The sequence below is a fragment of the Pimephales promelas genome, chromosome 2 (genome assembly GCF_988280905.1).
Source record: "Pimephales promelas chromosome 2, fPimPro1.hap1.1, whole genome shotgun sequence".
NCBI classification, from domain to species: Eukaryota; Metazoa; Chordata; class Actinopteri; order Cypriniformes; family Leuciscidae; genus Pimephales; species Pimephales promelas.
This window is the reverse complement of record NC_142770.1, coordinates 44,157,398-44,165,501: the sequence shown is the minus strand read 5'-3', so window position 1 is coordinate 44,165,501 and position 8,104 is coordinate 44,157,398. Positions and strand designations below refer to the sequence as shown.

General features: G+C 35.1%; 1 pseudogene; it reads left to right on the top strand.

Moving 5' to 3' along the window:
- Positions 1 to 897: 897 nt before the first annotated feature.
- Positions 898 to 7,242, top strand: LOC148997581 (uncharacterized; annotated as a pseudogene).
- Positions 7,243 to 8,104: the final 862 nt, after the last annotated feature.

Sequence of the window (8,104 nt, the reverse complement as noted above, 5' to 3'; positions counted from 1 at the left end):
ATATCCACTGTAATGTTGCTCCAGAAACCACGTGGAGTAGGCGATGTTTAAATGCAAGGAGTAAACTGGGTCTTACCAGTAGATGCCATGTCACACAAGGTAAAGACAGACAAGATAAAATAAAAAATAAATGAATTTTAAAAGTGAGTGAGACAGAGCAGGTAAAGAGAAGACTAGGGCAGCCTTTAAACCTATATGTGGTTAAGTTTGCTAAGTTTGAGCCAGACAGAACATCAACCTGACCATCAAGTAGCCAACTTTTATTGTCTCTCGAAATAATAGAGACTTTATTACAGTTTTTTACAATCTCATTGTTACTGTTTTCAGAACCTTGATGTCATTTTTCAAAACTCTAGACACAAAACTCACAACCAATGATCAAAATGCACATTTTAAAAACTCTAACCCTTTTCTCAATTGCTTGGATACAATATACATAAAACTTAGATCATTTGTTCATTCAACAAAAATCACATGTTCAATATGACACAACTTAACATCAAAGTACTATTTCAAAAGGCAATTCACACATTACATCTCAAATGAGTGTCTATTCCTTACAATGATCTAACTATCAATTGATACAACTGCTCAAAATGATAAGTAACTGTTGTGTTACTCTTAATGCATGACACACAATCTTTACAGTAAATCATGAAAGCTTCAAGATAATGAGATTCAATAAATCTATGTTGTGATTGTAGTGTTTTGCATCAATATATCACACACTTTGTTGAATGATTCTTCTATGTGTGTATTCTCTCTACTACTGCAGTAATGCTTTACAGAGATGTGTTTACTGTACATGTAGTGCCATAATGAAACCTGGATCACCTATTTTGTTCTACAACATTTACGTAATGATTGTACGAAAAATGACAGTGAAACTATCAACCCAGTCTCTTCCTACTGCGTATCTATACCACGAGTTTTCATTTTCATTTGGCGTAGTATTTACACGCCAAAGTCACATTTTGCGTTCATATGGTACGCAAAACCCTCCCGTTAAACTTCTATTGATTGAAAATGCGTGTGCATTGTACGCAGAAATGTATTATAGGCAACGTCATCGTCCCGCCCCTTCAACCGTACGAAGATTCACGATTTCATCTCGTGCAGCTGCCGAACTGCATAATTATTATTATATATATTTTTTTTTAATTTCGCACAAAAACATAACAGAAGATTTTTCTCTAATGGGGGCGGTTGTTACTACATATAATATTACAAGCTTGCTCATTAATAGTTGGGGGATTATTTGCAGTTTAATTCTGAATGATCAATTTCCGTGAAACAAAATGTTTAAAGACTTTTCAATAATTCAATGTGAATCATTTATGCTAGTTATAGTAGTTATGTCTGTCTGCTTTATTTGTTCTGCACTATTTGTTCTGCTCTCTGATTTAGACTTTTTTGCTCACAAATACACGCGTTTTTGTTTCTTTTTTGTGATTGTGTTCGAAATAGTAAAAGTATTAACCAATCATTAATACAAATAAATTAATAAATTAAAAAAGGTACATAATTTGCCCTGAGTTTTAGTCCTTTGCTGCTCCAGGTATGGAAACACCCACTGGCTTGGTAACCAATCGATCGTTACACATTTTCGGCGCCTTCGCCTCGTCGCTTTCACGCCCCCTGCAGTGCTCAAGTTTCCCTCGTTCATCTAACTCGTCGTCAGAAAACACAAGTAAGTATTTAGCAAAAGAATAAAACATTTCCGTTATTGTTAGCTCACATTATTGTAATTTGCAAATACTAATAGCTTTCGATATCCGTGTGCCAATGCTGTCAGTTATTCTTTAAAGTGAGCAATGCACATGCAGCCCCATACAGTCAGGCGATTAATGTAGACCTGTTTAAAATAATGTATTTTAGGATAAAACCTAGCGTAAGATTGAGAGGGCTGTTTCACTTACTTTTACTAATACTGATTACTTTTTATTGATGCATTATATCTTTTTTGGTTAATTTATGACGAGGTCAGGTCAAGTCTTTACCAGGCATTACGTGCAGATCACAGATATGTAGATTAGACCAATCAACCCTCTCATTTTACATGTGTTCTAGCAGAAGAATGTCCAGAAGGTCTTTAGAAGTATCACTTCTTCTTGGAGATGTGTTTCTTGATCAGACACAGGTAACTTTAAAAAAACAAAAATTGAATAATTATTTATTTTACTTATTTTTCTCTGTCAAATAATTGAAAGAAAACTACAGATGAATAGATATATAGGCTAATATATTCATGACACGCAAATATTAACTATGTTAATAATCTGTTAAATATACGATTTGCACTTTAGAAAGAGAAAAAAAATAAAGTCAAGAGTTCTAAGCGACATCCCATGATTGTAATGTGGAAGCGAAGGGACAGAAATGGGAATGTTGTAAGGCCGCTTCGAGGAAAAACTGCAGTAAAATCAAAACTTACAGGAAGACCTCCTAAACGCGGTGAGACAGTTGTTAATTTACAGTTATCGTTTAAATATACTGTCATTTTCAGTTATGATTTATATTTTCTCCCTATTTGATAAATGTGTAGATGTATGCAGTCTGTTTTAATCGTTAAGTGCACTCATTTACATAGAGAACCCGATATAAAGAAAGCATTATGTATTCACATTTTTCTTTTTAAAGCTCCCACCAGTTTGCCCATCCAAGAGGAATTTGTTTATCCAGCAGAAACTGGTAACTGTTTACTATATTTATATTGAATGGCAGCTGGTTTGCAGAGTTTAGTATTTTGCCAGCTTCAGCATACTTGACATAATTGTAATTTTTTTATAAATAAGATCCTTGTCCAAGGATGATTGATTATTGATTGATTATTGTGATTGATTGATTGATTGATTGATTATTGTATTTTGTACTGACTATATCACTGTTTTTTTTGTTTCTCCTTCAATCAAGTCTCACTCATTGATGAATTGGGGCATATCCTCAATGACGAATGTGTTCAGCCTGAAGAGGGGCCTGACAAAACAACCTGGCAAAAGCGGCAATCTCTAAGCCATGAAAGATGGAACATTGCAAGGGAGGCCATGGTTAATAATCTTTTGGCTGCTGAACATGTTCAGGAATGCATCTGCCAACACTGTTTAACTACTGAGGCCATTGTACGGTGCAGGGACTGTCTACCTAGGCAGTATCTATGCAGTATGTGTGATGGAGATGTCCATCTGCACCTTCCTCTCCATAACAGGGACTCTATGGCCCATGGGTTCTTCAAGCCATTGTGTCCAACCACTGCAGTGAAGAGACACTCCGAGTCATTTGAGTTCTCTGAACAGGGTATGCTTTTCATGTGTCTCATTCTTTTCCGTCAATGGCTGTACTTTTGTGTAAAATTTCAATTAAATATATTTAATAAAGATATTAAATTGTAAATGACTTGTTTATGAATCTGCACTAAGGAGTTTTTTTTTTTTTGCTTTTTTAGTCCGATATCATCCGCTACTTTTGCCAGACAAAATCTGTGCCTGTTCAGAAAGTTCATGCAGAGTGATCAGTGGCAAGCCCATTATTGTAATTAATTTGAATGGTAAGATGTAGTTTTTCTCTTATGAAAATAACTCATAAAGGTTAATATAAGAACTCAATGCTTGCGTGTAAATCTGTGATTTGGTATTTTAAAGCTGTTGTGATACATCACTTTTAATTATAGGACGGTACAATCTCACCCTTCCATCGTTGGAGTGCTCATGCTGCAGGATAAAATGGGCAGTGGAGCTCAGTGATCTCCTCAAGTCTGGCTATTGGCCAGCCTCGTTACAATTTGAGACCGTGTATGAGGTTGGTCTTTTTAGGTCTTTTCTGGATTTAAAACTTTTTGCTCCAGGTCTTTCACGTCAAGCATTCCTTGCAATGCTTGACCGAAGAACAGAGTACAATGGCAGGGTAAATATTGTTATTCAGTGTATACTGTTAACATGCTGTTTGTTCCTGAAAGTGATTGGTTTGGTTATTTCAACACAGTGGTAAAATATGTGGAGACACATTCCAGAAAGCCTTTCTGGAGTGGACCTTTGCCTTGCATGAGGTTGAGAGGCTTTGTGGTGTCCAGCCATTTAAATGCCCCGCTTGCTGTCCATCCATGCATGCTATCTCAGTAGATGGTAACAGGAAGCTGTACAGGTTTCATAATGCACATGGGTATTTATTTTATTTTAATTTCTGTAGATTTTATTGTACTTCTTCACTGCCTACATCATGTTTCTCTTTTTTCCATAAACTTAAGGACTGAGAAGGGCTATTTCGATGGCACATTCATCATGAAAGATGATGATGTTTCCTCCTTTGTGGGATATGTTCATGAAAAGACCAAGCATGTAATAACCTTTAACTTATTTTCATATTTTATATCCCAGTCCAAGTAACATTATTGGAATATTAATAATAATTTTAATCGTATGTCTTGTAGGCCACAGGTAAAGGGATGTGTGGCACCTCTCAATGGAGAGCAGCCAAAGAGTCTGCTAAAAAGTCGACATCAAAAATTGATGAGGAAGGCCTTTAGATTGCTGTGTGCCGACATGGAGGACTTTTAAAAGCCCTAAATATGTTCAGAGGTGAAATATTTGCTTATCCCCTGTTCCTTCAAAACACACTCTCAAAAGAAAATGTGACATTCTTCTGCTCAGATGTCGCCTGCAAGTACTGGCCATACTTAAAGAGAGTGGTGGGACACTGTCCAGAGCTAAGGCCTTTACTAAATATGCACCCACTATTATCAGTCATGCATGCCAAAGCACACGAGTGGAGTTGTGAGGTAATATTCTTATATTATTGATATTTTTGTGTTATGGACATATAATTTTATTTCAATAGCCATTATTGTTGTTTCTTGTTTTGTAGATAAAAATGGTCTGGAAAAAACCAAGAGGGAGCTGGTCTTACAATTGGAGAAGAGGTGGAGCAAGTCAACTCCTTCTTGTCGAGAGCTGCAATCTGCACTAAATATACTGTATGTCCAAAGCTGGTAAAAAATGTTACATAAACACTACTTTTAACATATAGTTATTTATATAAATGAATCATGACTGACTATTTTTTATAGATTTATTTTGACCAACTATCTATTATTAGCACGTTCAGACATGCTCACTGTTCTTGCTTCTGCATGGAACAAACGGAAGTCTGAAAATCTGGCTAAGTGTTCGTCTCAAAGATACATTAAGGTATTTTACTGCTGCAAAAGTCAACCTTGTTTAACATAATTTGAGCAATTATGTCTATTGCATACATTGTTGAACCTTTACAAACCTTTATTATCAAATTCATTTATAGTGTTTTGATATGTCTTTAGACAACCGAGAGAATGAAAGTGGAAAGTGAGAGCTTTGCAAGTCTCCAGGCAGAGCTGAATGTCAGTGATGAGGACATTCAGCAGTGGGTCAGTGATGTCCAGCAGTGGGCCACAGGTAAGACGATTTGAATGGTCTGTTTTTTTATGTAATAAATCGTTTGCACATAAGGCAGAATATATCAAATTTGTGATGCTAATTTATTTGTCTGAGATGTAGTATCAAGTGCAAAGGATGACTCTAGACTTGAGGGCAGTATTCGAGGCCTTTATGTGAGAATAAAGTTGAGAAAACATGATCTGTACCATCAGACAGGTGAGAATGGATGATGATAAAAAATGATTCACATTAGCTAAGGAATGAACTTGAATGCTATATACTAATGTGGTTGATTTATTAGATAGCAACAAGAGAAGGCACAAAATAAGGAGGAGAATTCATGAAGACAAGTCAACCTTGGCAGCTGCCATTAAGGACTTCAATGAACAGTCAGTCCACCAGCTTCCTTCCGTGGATGAGCTGCTCTCAGCTGATAATTTCCAATGGCCATGGGAATGCCCTGACACTAGTAATTAACTTTAAAAAATCAGTATATTTGATAAACAATGTTTAATATAAATACAGTCCTCAGTGTTTAAAATATGATAATTTAATAAATTGCAGGTAACAGCAACCTCTCAACCAAGAAGATGGTCTTTGACCAGTTCATGTTGCTTTTTTTCTCTCAACTCAAATTCAAAATAACAGTAAGTGGCCATAATAAAATTCAGTTAACCAAGTAGTTCACTTCAATTAGTTCAATTAAAAAAACATTTGCTGATAATTTACTCACCCCCATGTCATCCAAGATGTCCATGTCATTCTTTCTTCATTTGAAAAGAAATTAAGATTTTTGATGAAAACATTCCAGGATTTTTCTCCATATAATGGACTTCAATGGGGTCCAAACGGTTCAAGGTCCAAATGAGAGTTTCAGTGCAAACTGTTCAAAGGGCTTTAAACGACACCAGATGATGAATAAGGCTCTTATCAAGCGAAACGATCGCTCATTTAAAAAATAAATACAAAAGTTTAGGTTTTAGCACAAATGCTCGTCTTGCTCTGTATTGTGATGCAAGTTCGTGACTTTCCTGCTCGAACATGTTCATCAAAATGATAGAATCTTTTTTTTTGAGTCATTTGGTTCATTCAACGAACGAAATGAATAATTTGATTTAAAATGATTTGTTCATTTTGATGAACATGTTCGAGCAGGAAAGTCACGAACTTGCATCACAATACAGAGCAAGACAAGCATTTGTGCTAAAACCTAAACTTTTGTATTTATTTTTTAAATGAGCGATCGTTTCGCTTGATAAGAGCCTTATTCATCATCTGGTGTCGTTTAAAGCCCTTTGAAGCTGCACTGAAACTCTCATTTGGACCAAAATCCTGGAATGTTTTCATCAAAAACCTTCATTTCTTTTCAACTTAACAATGAAGGACATGGACATCTTGGATAACATGAGAGTGAGTAAATTAACAACATTTTTTTAAATTAAGTAATGCTTTAATTGCTGAAATTAAAACATTTAGGATTGATTTTATTTATCCTTAATATTATATATGTTTTCATTCCTTTTGTGTTTAGACAGTGACTTTGAGATATCAAAGGAGAGCTCCAATGGACTACTGTGCCTTCTAAAGAGGAAACTGGAAGACCTTCAGCTTCTGCAAAAAAATGTTAGGATGTTATACTGACAATGTGTTCTGGGACAGGCATCAGACAACATTCTGTTTGATAACATTTACGATGAAGAAACTGAGGCAGTAAACTCCAGCTCTGGTGAAACAAGCAGTGATGAGGACTAAACCTGAGCATGTAGAGTAGACAGATACTGAAGAACTATTTTTATAAGCAAAAATGAAAATGTTTAAGCTTATACGAAACACTTCATATTAACGTACAATCTATTTAATATGTCTCTGGCCTAATGAAATTAGGTTCAGCAGTACAGGTTTTGACTATTATTTTTGAATCTTTGAGCGTGTGTGTATTTACGACAGCATTATTATATTAGTACATTTGTTTGCAGTGTGTACTTTTATCTAACATTGACAGAAAGTGTGTGTGTGTGTGTGTGTGTGTGTGTGTGTACACCAAATTTATCAATGCTGCTAAACACCCCTATACAGTATATAAAATTTTCACCTAACAAATGTTATTCTCCTACTGTAAACCAAATAAAATACCTGTACAGTGATCAACAAAAACCGTCTTGTCTTTTTATCTCCTTTATTTTATCTCTTTTCAGCCAGGTCTTGCATGTGGTGTGCAGAAAATCCTGCCGTATTTTCTCCTTTGACTAATACTGTTGTGATAAATACTATAACATTTTGTAGGAACAAATTGTAGTCAGTTACTGGTTCCAAATAACATGACAAATTGTAGTGTTTTAACGTAATCCATTACATTTAACATTTAAGGTAATTTAATTGACTGTATTTGATTTCTTTTGACCCAACTCATTTTTCACATTGATTTCAATAGGATAATCTTGTACATTATTGAAATAAAAATACAAAGATAAAAGAAAATACATTCCATTCTTCGTTACCAACAACATGAAGTGCATGAAATTACTTGTTTATTATTATTATTATTGATCCAGTGATTAAATACTGTGCTTTGCATGAGTTTTCAGTGATAGACACATGACTAGTGGCTAATATGAAAGTGCTACTCCACAAACCTGCGAGTCTTTCTGAATGTATATAATCAGAATGCTTTTTTGGAAAGGAATTTTTGAATTTTTGAA